At 58.5% G+C, this 12,157-nt stretch overlaps 1 protein-coding gene across 2 annotated transcripts in view; it reads left to right on the top strand.

Moving 5' to 3' along the window:
* Positions 1-12,157, top strand: part of LOC142910669 (ephrin type-A receptor 5-like) — a 42,933-nt gene that overhangs the window by 3,049 nt on the left and 27,727 nt on the right. The gene's annotated exons all lie outside the window — the stretch shown is intronic.

The following is a 12,157-nucleotide window of genomic DNA, read 5'->3' on the forward strand; positions in this document are numbered from 1 at the left end:
CGTGCGAGACGGGTATCTGCTCGCAACGCAGGAGTCCGCAGCCGACGGTTCGTAGCGCACACAATCCACGCGGCGCCGCTCCACACACGCGGCGACCACCGAGAACAGCAAGCGAACCCACGCTTCCACTCTCTTTCCACACCCTCGCAAAAACCACCACACCAGTCTGTTATGTAACGACCACCGCGACAGCAAGCGCACCCACGCTTCCGCAATAACCACACCAGTCTGTTATGTAACGACCACCGCGACAGCAAGCGCACCCACGCTTCCGCAAAAACCACACCAGTCCGTTATGTAACCGCCGACGATTTATTCCACCGCGTCGGCGAGCCCTTATTTAACCGAGTCAGTCGGGATCAGCGGGGCAGGACCGATCTATCTCTCGATAGTCGGCACTACACTCTACCTGTCCTTCTCCCCTTTACCCTCTCCGGTTTTGCTCTTAAGCTAAGTCCCAACTCCCTCTCTCTCTCTCTTACTCACGGTTCGTCGTCACTGCCGTCTGGTCCTCGCGGCGCGTCGATACGTCCCACGGACGTTCGCGCGGCTGGACTCGGGAGTTGACGGGCCTGGGGTTGACTCGAGTAGCCAGAGAACCTTTTTCCTTCGCCCTGACCCGCTTTATTCTTTCTACATCAAAGGGGCTACCTGGTGCCGACTCGCGGGCCAATCAGCTCGCTGGGATCACCCGCCAATCGGTAGGCCCATCTGTATCCCAGCATCCCCCGGGCCATTGCTTTCAGCGACGTCCGCATCTAAATTTACCTGCTCAGCGACCCTCCAGCCAGAGGGCGACCCTGCTTTCCCGCCGCTCGTGGCTCTGCCCTCCTACCTGCCTGCTGACCCGTGTGTGTTGTGTGTGCTGTCTACCCGCGGTGGCTCGGCAGCCCCGTCGTGACCATGTAATTACAACCAAAGTCACGGCGCCGCGGTGGGTGTTAGCGTCGGGGGAGACCGTCCAATTCCCTTGCTGCAGGAAACCGTGAAGATTATCCCTTTACGAGGGCTTCTGGGTGAAAACCTGTCGGCCAGGGTGTCTCCCCACGCGCTCTAATGGTGGGGGGGAGTGCGTGCGTGTGTGTTCCGGTGGGGGGGGGGGGTGGGGAGGTGGTGGGGTGGAGCAATGTCGGCCTCGCCGCTCGGAGCGGCGAGATCGCAGGTGGGCCACCCGCCGATCGGCTCCATGGCGGCGGCATCACATAGCCCCCCGAGGTGCCAGTCCCCGTCCCGGGTTGACTGGAGCACCTCGCCTGGGCCGCGCCCACGAGGTAGCGCTGCGTGGTCCGGGGGATCCGCCCGGATCTCGTGGCTGGCCTCGGGGGAAGTGGCTCCGTCCTCGGGGTTTCCTGCAGCGGTCTCCTTCTCCACTCCAGTGGCTCCTCCGATCCCTCGGCACCTGGGGGCTGGGGGACAAACTCCGCGGCAGCGGGGTTTAAGGGGCGGCGTCCCCGCCGTCCTCTGGCGGAGCCGGGACGCCTCGGGGCTGGGGGCACGGCGGGGCCCATGTAGTGCGCGAGGCCCCCGAGCACGGGTGGCGCAGGGGCACCGGGATTTCGCGGTACTCGGGCAGCGAGGTTCTCCCCCGCCGGGGCTGCCCTCCATGGTTTTAAGCGGCGGACGTTAGCCACCATTTCTCGGCCCCTCTCCCCACCCTGGATTAGTACCGTCCAGGGAGAGATCTGCCGTACCACGGTCCAGGGTCCCCGCCAGTAGGTGGTCAGCTTCCCCACCTGTCCGGCCCCGACGCGAGGGGTGTGTAGCCACACCTTGGTACCTGTCAAGAAAAGGGGGGGCTCCACGCGGGGTCGGGTGCTCTGTTCCTGTCGCCGATGCGCGGCCTCCCCTTGCGGGTAGGCCCGGTCCCGGACCCCTCGTAGGGTCTCCATCAGATTTCTTTGGTTCTTTCGGTAAAGTCACGTAGAATGAGAATAAAATAATAAATTGATAAAATAAAATAACACAATAATATTCTCACGACGTTTCGGCCACAACACAAGCGGCCTTCATCAGGTGAAGGGGGCGAGACTGTCTGGTAGGACAGCGCTGGAGTGAGAGAGCCACGTTCAGATCACGGCTTTTAAGCTGTGTGAGAGGAACAAAGAGCCTTGACACAGGAATTAGCATAAAATTTAGCATTGAAATGGCTGAATGATTAGCTTGTGACTGGTCACAGAAATAGCTATGTTAAAAGTTAAAGCATACACATCCGCAGAGGCACCCATTGTTAAAAGGAATTAGCATAGAATTTAGCATTGAAATAGCTAAGTTAAGGCATACACATCCGCAGAGGCACCCCTTGACAATGGGATTAGCATAGAATTTAGCATTGAAATGGCTGAGTGATTCGCTTGTAACTGCTACAGAAATAGCTACGTTGAAGTCAGAGCATACACATTCACCGAGGCACTTAGTACAAATCAAACAGGAGAATTTAGCATTGAAATAACTAGGCGAATTTAGCATTGAAATAACTGGGTGATTTGCTAGTGACTGGTCACAGAAATGACTACACATCTGAGCTATTCACAGTACTATATAGTGAACCAATGAAAACTAAAATATAAATTACCTTCATGTTATCAATAAACTCTATATTCTCCAATCAGCTAAGCTACCAACCATAAGTCGTTATATATCACAATGCTATATGGCGAAAAAATGGGTGGATTCTTACCCTCAAATTTCCGTACCACGGATAGCTATGGGCCCCGTTCAGACGGACGAGTTCGTCCATGGTCGGAACAGAGGAGGGGGAGAGAGACAGCTGCGAGGCCCTAGTATGCTCCATGTTGTAAACCATACCATTAACCGTGGTGTGAGAGGTATTAAGAGGCAATGCTGGCGAAAGAGCTGCGGTCTGAAGGACATCGTAAAATTACAATTAATTAAGAACAGAAATGATTTAACACATCTTTCCAGTGGTTACTAAGCCTGAATCCATCTTCTCGGTTGAAATTGTCTCTGTGCTTGTATATGTGAATGGCCTCATGAACGAATCTCTCATGGTAGCCGGTTGGTTTGCAAAGAACCTCCGTCTTGGAGAAGTCAATGTCATGTGAGCCCACTGAATTGTAACAGTGATCTGCCACGGCAGAGGAGTTCGTCTTACCGTGTTTCAAGTCTGCTTTATGTTCGCGGATGCGGTCCGAGATATGTCTTTTGGTTTCTCCAATGTAGCTACTACCACAGAGGCACTTTAGTTTGTAAACGCCTGGGTACTGTATGTCTGGAAGAGCATCTTTTACAGATGGAACTAAATCACGGATTTTGTGTACTGTGTTGAATCGGACCTGGATCTTGTGTTTATTCAGGATTTTGGAGATCTTTTTAGTGACCCCTGCAATGTAGGGTAAGGTGATGGTTTTGAGTGGCTCCACAAGAGGATCCTTCTTCATGACTGGAGTGATGGCTTTGCGGATTGTGTAGTCGGAGTAGCCATTAGCCCTGAGAGCCTGGTGTACGTGCTTGAGTTCACTGGTAATGTGTTCCTGGTCGGAAATGCATTGGGCTCTATGGTATAGAGTCTTGATGAGGCAGTTCTTCTGGGATGGATGGTGGTGGGAATCCGGTTTCAAGTAAGCATCTGTATGGGTAGCTTTCCTGTAGACAGAGTGGCTCATTGAACCATCATGTCTCCTTTTAATTAAGACATCCAGAAAGGGTAGTTTGCCATCTTCATCAGATGTTCCACGGGGCGACTCCCTTCCTCCGTTTGGGGTGGAGGAATGCCGAACAGCAAGTCTGCGGGTAGACGAGACTCACGACCAAACATCATTAGGAACGGGGTTTGGCCCGTCGATGTGTGCACCGTGGTGGCGTAGGCGAACAGGGCGTAGGGGAGGTGTTCGTCCGAATCCCGTTGGTTTGCGGCCGCCATACGCTTGAGCTTTCCGGCCAGAGTCTGATTCATACGTTCAACCATACCGTTCGCCTGGGGGTGGTACGCCGTGGTTCGTTCTTTCTGGATCCCGAACTCCCGGCACAGCGCCTGAAACAACTCGGCCTCGAACTCGCTACCCTGGTCGGTAAGGACTCGCTCCGGGATCCCGTGCTTAAGTACATAGTGCTCCACGAACGCCCGGGCTACTACCAGGGCCGTTTTATCGGGGATGGCCACCGCCACGGGGTAGCGGGTGAAGTATTCCACCGCTACGAGGATATAGCGGTTGCCCCGGTGGGATCGTGGGAATGGCCCCTGGAGATCGATGCCGACCAGCTGGTTAGTCCGACTGACGCGGAACGGCCTTAGGGGTACTTGGTATCGTGCCGGTTTCGGCCCGCACTGCTGACAAGCGCGGCAGCCCTGTACCCAGGCGGCCACATCTTGCGTCAATTTGGGCCAGAGATACTGGCGACGCAGAGTCTCCCGAGTGCGCCGTTCCCCGTCATGGCCCCCGAGCGGGTGGTCGTGTACCAGCCGTAGCAGCTGGGGTCGCACCTGGGCGGGAACACAGATGCACCCCGGCTGGCCGGCCTCGGTTAACTCCCGTACCACCCCGTTCTGCACACACAACCGGGCATACAAACCGCTCCAGGGCCCTGGTAGGGTGCTTTTCCCCTCCCGCAGGGCCGCTTCCACCACCGCCAGATCCGGATCCCGCTGCTGGGTCTGCCTCAGCTGCTCGTCGCTCAGGCCCGGGAAGGCGCAGCCGACGTCCTCCTGGATCCGTCCGATCGGGGCGGGGTGGTCCACGGGGTCCCGAGTCGTGGGCCCTGCGCTCGCCGGGCGGCCGACTGGGTCCGCGCCTCCACCTGTGGGGGTCTCTGTGGCGCATACCGCACTCTCTCTCGCCGGGGGGGGGTTAGGTTCAGCGGGTTCCCGGGGGTCCGTTGCCTGTCGGCAACGTCCCCCCGTGAAGCACGGGCAGGCCTCCTCCGCCCTCGTCTCGGCACACACCGCGGGTCGCCGTGATAATGCGTCCGCGTTTGCATGCGTCCGCCCCGCCCGGTATTCGATCTGCAGGTTGTACTCCTGCAGCTGCGCCAGCCATCGGGCCATCTGCCCCCGCGGTTCCTTGAAGGTGAGGAGGAACTGCAGAGCATAATGGTCCGTGCGCACTCGACATTTCCTGCCGTATAAATACGGCCGAAACTGTTTACACGCGAAGATCACAGCGTACAATTCCTGACGGGTCACACAGTAGTTCAGCTCGGCCCCGCTCAGGGTCCGGCTGGCGTACGCAATCACCCGTTCCACCCCTTCCTGCACCTGCGACAACACCGCACCCAGCCCGCTGCTGCAGGCGTCGGTGTCCAAAATAAAGTCGGTGGTAAAATCGGGGAAAGCCAGTGTGGGGGTGTGTGTGAGGTGGTCTTTGAGGGTGGTGAAGGCCGTCTGGCAGGCCTCCGTCCACTGATAGGGGTTCTTGGGGGAAGTGAGTTGGGTGAGGGGGCGTGCAATCTCGCTGAATCCCTTTACAAACCGACGGTAATAGGTGGCGAGCCCCAAGAATGACCTTATCTCCGACAGGTTTCTTGGCTGTGGCCAATCCACTACGGCGCGTACCTTGTCTGGATCGGTGCGCACCCCCGCCTCGCTGACGCGATGTCCGAGGTACCCCACCTCGCGCTGTGCGAGGTAACACTTACGCGGCTTGAGCTTGAGATGAGCCGCTCGCAGTCGCCGGAACACCTCCCGTAACCTGGACCAGTGCTCAGACAGAGATCTACTGAACACGATCACATCATCCAGGTAAATCAGGCATTGCTCCCACTGCAAGCCCCGCATCACCAACTCCATCAGCCGCTGGAACGTCGCGGGCGCGTTGGTGAGCCCGAACGGGAGTACTCGAAACTCGAATAGTCCCATCGGGGTGGTGAATGCGGTTTTTGGCCGATCCTCCTCCGTCATCTCCACCTGCCAGTATCCGGACGCGAGATCGAGGGTGGAAAAATACCGCGCTCCGGCGAGGCTGTCAAAGGTGTCGTCGATGCGCGGTATGGGAAAGGCGTCGCCGAGGGTGACTGCGTTTAGTTTGCGGTAATCGACGCAAAACCGGGTTGACCCGTCCTTTTTTGTTACTAGCACCACCGGGGCAGACCAGGGGCTCGCCGAGGGCTGAATTATGTTATCGCGGAGCATGTCCCTGACCGCCTCTTTGATCTGGGCGCGTTCGGGTGCGCCCACGCGGTACGCGGGGAGTTTTATGGGTCGGGCGGCCCCGGTGTCGATTTGGTGCTTAACGAGATCTGTGCGACCCACGTCTGAATCGTGTTCGCTGAACACGTCGGCGTACTCCCGCAGTAACCCGCGTAGCTGATCGGCCTCTCCCTTGGGTAAATCTGCCCAAGGTACGTGTACCGCGTCAAGAAGGGGGACGACCTCGGCGTGGGGAGTCGGGCCGACTCGCCAGGCCAGGTCTTGTTGGTCCTCGGGGCGACCGGGGTCCTCCGCCCAGAGTGCGAATACCGAGTCGCTGGAGTGGCGCGCGTGTAGGGGGTGCACGGTGGCTACTGTGGTGCGCCGTCGTAGTATTGCTGGGGTGCCGTGGGGGTTAAACACACGCATGAACAATCGGCCCCCATCGGCGTTTACCAACGTGGCTGACCCCACAACCCCGTATCGTTTTGCCAACTCCGGATAAGGAGTTAGCATTACCTCTCCCGATGGTCGGTGCGCGGGGTCGGTGGAGGGTGTCGCCACAGGTACCAGCATCTCGGCGAGCGGCCCGATGGTGACGGCCGTCGTCAGGGTAGCGGCCACAGGTGTGAAGCGGGGGCGATTCGGCTCCCGTCCCAGGAATGGAATCCGTTCCCCGCTGCCTTCCACGGTGGCGCACCGCTGTCGGGGCTGCACGTTGAGCCCCAGCTTTTCCAGGAGGTCGGTACCTGCGATACACTCGTGGCACAGCACACTCGAGACGTAGAACTCCTGAGTGCACACCTGGTTTCCGAGACGGACCTCGAGGGAGATCCTTCCCAGCAACCCCATCCCGGCTCCGCTCGCTGTGTGCAGCGCACAATCCGGGGCCGGCAGGCGGCTCACGTCAACCCCGAGCACGCTGCAGTGCGCGGCGCTCACGAGTGAGGCTACGGCCCCCGTGTCCAGTAGGATCTGGGTGCGCTGTCCGTTCACCTGTCCTTCCACCAGTGACGTGGCCCCCGTGATTCCTGCCACCAGCTCCCGTAGCCAGTCGCCCGTCCTCACCGCGTCCTTGGGTGTTGTGGCCGTGACCTGTGTGGGTGTCACTTGCTTACCATTATTACCATCGTCGCTTTGTTTCGGGACCTCGGTGATTGCACCCCTAGGTGGTCCACTCTCTAGGGGGCGTTGGCGTTTTAACCCTTCGGTATATCTAGCGCGGGCGATCTGTGGGCAGTCTCTCATGAGATGCCCCTGACGGCCGCACATATAACACGCCCGGGGGGGGGTGGCGGCTCCATAGTGGGCACCCTGCCCGCTCCCTCTCCCCCCCGTGCGCCGCTGCCCAGACTCTGCTTCTAGTCGGGCTACCCTCCCAGCTAGCCCTCCCAACTCGGTCTGAATCGTCTCTACCGTAGTCTGCAGCGTAGTCACATGTGCCCGCACTTGGGTTACGTTGTTGTCCACTTGGGTTACTTTGTTGTCGATCCCCCCGATGCCCGCCTGTATCCCCGCTACCCATCCCGGGGTGGTCTCGCGGGATACCGGAGGCCCCCTTTCCCGACCCCCTACCATCCTGGTGAGCTCCTGTTCCTCCTCTTCCTCCTCGGTGGACAGACTTGCGATGGTGCGCTCCCGTCCCAGTCCTCGGAGCTGTGCGCGTTCGCTAGAAATTCTTTCACATTTGCGCGCGCGCTCGACAAGGGCATCAAAGGAGAGGCGCGTACAGTTCACGTCTGGCTGCCACCACGCCGTGCGCATTAAGTATCGCTGGATTTTCTCTGTGGCCAGCTCCTCAATCGCTTCCGTGGTGTGCCTCGGGCGTGCGATCTTTGTTAGCTCACGCACATCCTCGGCATAATCGCGCAGGTCCTCGCCAGGTTGGCGACGGCGTGCCTCTAAGGCCGCTTTTGCCTCCTCCTCATCGCGCGTACCGAAGCGCAGATCAAGTCGGCGCATCAGCTCCTCTAGCTGTGTCTGCGCGCTTGCGGGTAGGGCTTCCACAAAATCGGCTGCCCGCCCATCCAGATTCATATTAAGTTGACGTAGCGTCTGCGCGTCCATCCACCCATTAATTTCCTTAGCCCCTAGGACGTTGCGGGCAAATGCTCTCCACGAAGGTGTACCCCGGCCAGTGAATATATGCCTTATTTTCGCGTGGGGTAACGCGGGGGTTCGTACCGCTTCTGACACCATATTGTTAGGGTCGCCGGCCCCCGGGATCTCCCCTGCCTGCGACCCTGTCCGCGAAGTACCGACGCTCCCAGACTCTCCACTAGTGTGGGAGCTGCCGCCGCCGCACTCCTCCCCTGGCGGGGAAAGGTCGTCGCGCTCCTGTTCCCCCCCCTGTGCCGTCCCCCCCCGAGTCCGGGTCTCCTGCCGGTGGGGCATCACACTCGACCTCCCTGGGACCCGCTAGCGCTTCGCCGGCACCCAAACGCGACGCTCCCCGCCCGCGCAGTCCCACGCACCAATCACACGCGGGTAACAGGGGGTCAAAGGTCGGAGGGTAAGCGACGTCGTTCGTGCTCACTCCGACGCTTGGGGGGATTGGTTTAAACGGGTTTAAAGGGCTATGCGATGGGCATGCGTGCGAGACGGGTATCTGCTCGCAACGCAGGAGTCCGCAGCCGACGGTTCGTAGCGCACACAATCCACGCGGCGCCGCTCCACACACGCGGCGACCACCGAGAACAGCAAGCGAACCCACGCTTCCACTCTCTTTCCACACCCTCGCAAAAACCACCACACCAGTCTGTTATGTAACGACCACCGCGACAGCAAGCGCACCCACGCTTCCGCAATAACCACACCAGTCTGTTATGTAACGACCACCGCGACAGCAAGCGCACCCACGCTTCCGCAAAAACCACACCAGTCCGTTATGTAACCGCCGACGATTTATTCCACCGCGTCGGCGAGCCCTTATTTAACCGAGTCAGTCGGGATCAGCGGGGCAGGACCGATCTATCTCTCGATAGTCGGCACTACACTCTACCTGTCCTTCTCCCCTTTACCCTCTCCGGTTTTGCTCTTAAGCTAAGTCCCAACTCCCTCTCTCTCTCTCTTACTCACGGTTCGTCGTCACTGCCGTCTGGTCCTCGCGGCGCGTCGATACGTCCCACGGACGTTCGCGCGGCTGGACTCGGGAGTTGACGGGCCTGGGGTTGACTCGAGTAGCCAGAGAACCTTTTTCCTTCGCCCTGACCCGCTTTATTCTTTCTACATCAAAGGGGCTACCTGGTGCCGACTCGCGGGCCAATCAGCTCGCTGGGATCACCCGCCAATCGGTAGGCCCATCTGTATCCCAGCATCCCCCGGGCCGTTGCTTTCAGCGACGTCCGCATCTAAATTTACCTGCTCAGCGACCCTCCAGCCAGAGGGCGACCCTGCTTTCCCGCCGCTCGTGGCTCTGCCCTCCTACCTGCCTGCTGACCCGTGTGTGTTGTGTGTGCTGTCTACCCGCGGTGGCTCGGCAGCCCCGTCGTGACCATGTAATTACAACCAAAGTCACGGCGCCGCGGTGGGTGTTAGCGTCGGGGGAGACCGTCCAATTCCCTTGCTGCAGGAAACCGTGAAGATTATCCCTTTACGAGGGCTTCTGGGTGAAAACCTGTCGGCCAGGGTGTCTCCCCACGCGCTCTAATGGTGGGGGGGAGTGCATGCGTGTGTGTTCCGGTGGGGGGGGGGGGGTGGGGAGGTGGTGGGGTGGAGCAATGTCGGCCTCGCCGCTCAGAGCGGCGAGATCGCAGGTGGGCCACCCGCCGATCGGCTCCGTGGCGGCGGCATCACAGTGTGTACGTGTGTGTACGTGTGAGTGTGTGTTTGTGTACGTGTGTGTACGTATGTGTGTGTACATGAGTGTGTCTGTGTACGTGTGAGTGTGTGTCTGTGTACGTGTGAGTGTGTGTGTTTGTGTACGTGTGAGTGTGTGTACGTGTGTGTACGTGTGTATGTATGTGCGATAGTGTAGCGGTTAGCGCGCTGCGCTATGAACCTGGCAACCCGGGTTCGATTCCCGCTCACAGCCAACACCAGTGACGATTATTCGAACCGGTCCCGGGCCTCCCTTAGGTCGACTCAGCCTCAAATGAGTACATTGCCACTAGGGAGACAAAGGCGGTCGGGCGTGGTGCTGGCCACCCACCCCCTCGTGTACCGTTTCGGCCTTCATAGGTGCTCGCTAACAGCACTTGCCCCTACAGTCTGTTAAGGCTATATGGGGATCTTTGTCTTGTCTTGTACGTGAGTGTGTCTGTGTACGTGTGAGTGTACGTGTGAGTGTGTGTCTGTGTACGTGTGTGAGTGTGTGTCTGTGAGTGTGTGTACATGTATGTACGTGTGAGTGTGTGTCTGTGTACGTGTGAGTGTGTGTCTGAGTACGTGTGAGTGTGTGTCTGTGTACGTGTGTGAGTGTGTGTGTCTGTACCGGGAGAATCTCCATTTGGTACAGCTATAATGGGAGGCTGATCGATGCCCGGGTGCGGTCAAGGGATGGCTCCCTATTGCTCAACCACGTTATGTATGCTGATGATTTGGTAATAGCTGCTCATTCAGAGGAGGAATTGGAGACGCTGCTGCTGAGACTGGAGCGTGCCACTAAGAGATGGGGGCCTTACCTTCAGCCACACCAAAACTAAGCACCTGCCTGGATATTTTGTACCATCGGACACTCCACCCCCACAACTCCCAATCGGTGATGGGGCAGTTGTGGAGAGAGTGGAGAGTTTCCCATACCTGGGCAGTGTGCTTATGACTGGCTCCAGTTTAACAGCAGAGGTCTCACTCCGAATCAGTCGAGCGGCAATATCTTTTCATCGGTTGCGTAACGCTGTGTGGAAGCTACCTGGTCTGTCGCTCCGCACTAAGCTTCAGGTCTTCTCGGCCACGGTCATTCCCTCCCTTCTCTACGCTTGCGAAACGTGGACCCCCTTAATGGAGCATTTTCGCCGGTTGAAACATTTAGGCTGGCCTGCCTACGATCCATCCTGGGTTTAACCAGACTGGATTGTGTGAGGAGCTCACAAATCCTTGAAAGATCTGGGCAAGGTCCCATCGATGAGCTCCTCCGGCAGGCAAGGCTGGGTCATGTAGCCCGCATGCCCAGCCACCGCATGCCGAAACAGCTTTTGTTCGGCCGGATCGAGGGGGCTAAACGGGCGCGGCACGGGCTAGAGAGGAGATGGAGTGATGTGGTACGGGAGGACGTGGAGCTGAGTGGACTTGTCGATGACTGATACCAGCGGTGTCAAAATTGGCCTCTGTGGAGGAGGCTCGTGAAGGACGCTACTGGGCAGTTGGAGGCAGTCGCCCTCCAACAACAACGGAGGGTGGAGGAGCGACGCTCACAACAACGAGCGGAGCGCCGGGTGGCTAAAGCACAGCAGGTTGGCACAGTAGGGGGCACAGGTGGTGCACCAGCCAGTCATTTCGGTCATCTCAGTCAGTCGACCCGTGGCACCTGGGTCTGCCCCGTGACCTGCCAGCGTGGCCTCAAGGTGCACATGGCCTGGCACAAGCGTCGTGGTGATGTCACCACCACTTAGTGGCGAATGGCAGTTGTTGTGTGTGTGTATGTAGCTGTTAGCGCGCTGCGCTACGAACCCGGCGACCCAAGTTCGATTCCCTCTCACGGCCAACACCGTCAGTGACGATTCTCTGAACCGGTCCTGGGCCTCCCCTAGGTCGACTCAAGCTCAAATGAGTAACCTGGTGCGGTGTGTAGTAAACATCGCCACTGGGGAGACAAAGGCGGCCGGGCGTGGTGCTGGCCACCCACGCCCTCGTGTGCCACAGTGCCGGTAGCCTTGGTAGGTGCTGCTACTCGCGAGCAGCAGCAGCACTTGCCCCGGCAGTCCGTGACAGCCGTCGTGTACACGATGGTGGGGATTTTTTGCACGCGGCGTTTTATATTAAATATTTGCTGTTTTTTTTCCAGGATGTTTCTGTTACGCGTTGTCGCTTTAAGATGTTCTGTGTTCATATTTTGTTTGTTGCGGCTGCACCCGACTTGAGAGCCGCATGGCTCACAACGCTATCTCCATAGATATAAAAGGCAAAGTTGTGATTGTG

The sequence above is a fragment of the Petromyzon marinus genome, unplaced genomic scaffold (genome assembly GCF_048934315.1).
Source record: "Petromyzon marinus isolate PM22_M1 ecotype Great Lakes invasive population unplaced genomic scaffold, UKy_Petmar_22M1.pri1.0 PM_G_Scaffold_15, whole genome shotgun sequence".
In the NCBI taxonomy this organism is placed as follows: Eukaryota; Metazoa; Chordata; class Hyperoartia; order Petromyzontiformes; family Petromyzontidae; genus Petromyzon; species Petromyzon marinus.